The following is a 2,731-nucleotide window of genomic DNA, read 5'->3' as shown; positions in this document are numbered from 1 at the left end:
ATTTCACAGTCATCTGTTTGAGTCTGGCTTGTTTCACTTAACATTGTATTTTACAGTTCCATCTGTTTTTCTGAGAAAAACAAACCCTTTCCCCTTATACATAGATGAAAATCACATCAATGTATATCATATTTTTTAAGCCATTCATCCAGTGATCAACAATTAAAGTTATTCCAATGGCTTGTCTATTGCACACAATGTGGCAAACAGAATGGATGTAAAGTGGTAAGAAATTCTTTTTTTTTTTTTTTGATCGTTGATGTGGAAGGGTCTAGCCCACTATGTGTAGTTTCATCCCCTATGAAGTTGGTCCCTGGGTTGTATGTGAAGGAGAGAAATCTGAGTAAGTCGTGGATAGCAATCCAGTACTCAGCATTTCTAAGTTGTCTTTGCTTCCATTCCTGCCTCTAGAGTCCTGCCTGAGTTCCTGCCCCAACTTCGCTCAGTAACAGACTGGTAACTAGAAGCCTAGAGTGAGAATCTTTCCTCCTCAAATTTATGGCTATGATGAGATTATTCTTCTTTTTGCCTACTAGGTCTTCCTTTTTTGAAAGTTGTCTCTGTTTACTGTTCTTAGAAAGATGATATTACATGTTTTCTCATGGGCTCTCTGTCTCTCACCATGTCTCTCTCTGACTCTGTCTCTGTCTCAATCTCCCTCTGTATTTGTGTGTTTGAGTGTGTATATGTGTATTTTTTGTGTGTTAGTGTGTGCATGTGTGTGTTTGTATGTGTATGTATGTGGGTGTTTGTGTTTTTATAAGTGTTTCTGTGAATATGTGCGTAATTGTGTATGTGTGTGCGTGTCTGACGTGTGTGTGTGTGTGTTTGTGTGTGTGTGTGTGTGTGTGTGTGTGTGTGTGTTTGCTTTCCAGGCTTAAAAATTCCCCAAGGCTGTAAATCTCAGCAGGTGCCTAGAGAAGGAAGATGAAGGGGAGAAAAGGGGGAAAAAATCATGTCATTTGAGTCAACCACACATTGAGGTCAGCCACATAGTAGACCAACAGTCACATAATGGCAGAGTAGTCATAAGAGCAGAGAGAGAGTAAAACTCAAAGTGTGAAGGAAAATGTGCTTAAAACTACGATAGAAGGGAGAAAAAGATGACGGTGCACTTAGAAAAGTGGACATATTTTTAAAAGTTGCCATAAGTGTTAAGCTCTAAGTACATTTAAAAAAATTATGTTAAAGAGGAAGGGAATTATTGGGAAGAGGGAAGGGATGGTCAGAGTGTAGTGGGGACAGGGGAGGGTTCTGAAAGAATCCCTTTGAAGATCTGGAGAACTATGTGACACAAAAAATTAAAGTGCGCTGTAATTTACAGGTAAATTCCATACTTAACCTGCATCCAGTATTCTGTCTACCCATATTTAAAAAAAAATACCACATCTATTTCATCCTGTTTTGGTGCATTTGATCTAATAAATTCCATGTAACCAGAAGTGCTGGTAAATTTTAAAGACATTTAAAATATGACTGGTCGATATCGGGTTTGTCATCAGTTTATCCCGACTTTGGAAGCAGGCCTAGGAGCTAATTTACCTCGCTTTTTGCAAAGAATCCATAATTCATGATTGCCATTTACTTCAATACAAGGTATTTAATCTTGTCAAATTCCAGTTTTGTTTGAATAAAAGTGGCCCTCCTCTAATTGTGGGTTTTGATAAAGCTAATTTTGGTGTGCTAACCTGTGGGCTGCCTCGAAGAGAGAGCCTAGCGTTTTTTCTGATATGGAGAATGACTTAAAGATAACCAAAGGAAAGAAAGGAGCTGGGAAAATAACCACCAAGGATGTTGGTGACTCAGAAACCAAAGACTTTTTTCAGAAAAAAAAAATACATGAAAAGAGCTACTTGGGCAGACTGTGACTCGAGTCATCAGAATAATTGGGTGGGGACTTTATTTTGGGTCGTCAGCAGGATACACGAGAAGCTAAAACCTAGATGCTGGAAGTTTCTAAGCGGAACTAGGGAAGGAACTGGCCTGAGAGGGCTTCTATGACATAAGCAGAGCCTGAATGATGTCACAGAGAGAAGGGGGGATGTTGCACATCTCTTCCACTTGGAGGCGCTAGACGACCTTGAAGGTGGGTTCACTATCTTCGCAGCTTTGTGTGAAAGCCAGTTCAGCTCCTGAACCCCACAATTTTTCAACAGCCTTTTGGTGCCTGACCTGTTTCAGAAGACAGAATCTGGACGACTAGGATATTTTCTTTCGGTAAATGGGTTTATGAAGATAACTGGGACCCTTGTATCCCAGAAAGCTAAAAGTTTTCTCTCGTACAGCAAGTAACCTTATGTTCTAATGTCTTCCACGTTTGAGAGCTGGGTGGATGGTCTAGGCTAGTCAGTCTCCGGAGTTTATTATACTTTGATAACAATATCTAATTCATAACTCTACTACAATGCCAAAGCTCCTCTCTGTGCCTGTGCATTTTAGGAGATAGTATTTCTTTGTTTTTTTTTTTTTTTTTTTTTTTTTTTGTTGTTGTTGTTGTTGTTGTTGTTGTTGTTGTTGTATTTTGTTTTCTTTTTTTTTTGTTCTTGTTGTTTTTTTCGGAGCTGAGGACCGAACCCAGGGCCTTGTACTTGCTAGGCAACTGCTCTACCACTGAGTTAAAGCCCAACCCCAGGAGACATTATTTCTAAATGGCTGTTTTTGCCTACACAAAAGACTCTTGTTGCGGTTGAAGATGCAACAGCATCGCGGAATAAACCTGGGACTCGGTCAA

Source organism: Rattus norvegicus, chromosome Y, assembly GCF_036323735.1.
Source record: "Rattus norvegicus strain BN/NHsdMcwi chromosome Y, GRCr8, whole genome shotgun sequence".
In the NCBI taxonomy this organism is placed as follows: domain Eukaryota; kingdom Metazoa; phylum Chordata; class Mammalia; order Rodentia; family Muridae; genus Rattus; species Rattus norvegicus.
The sequence above is the reverse complement of the archived record's forward strand: the minus strand, read 5'-3'. Positions refer to the sequence as shown.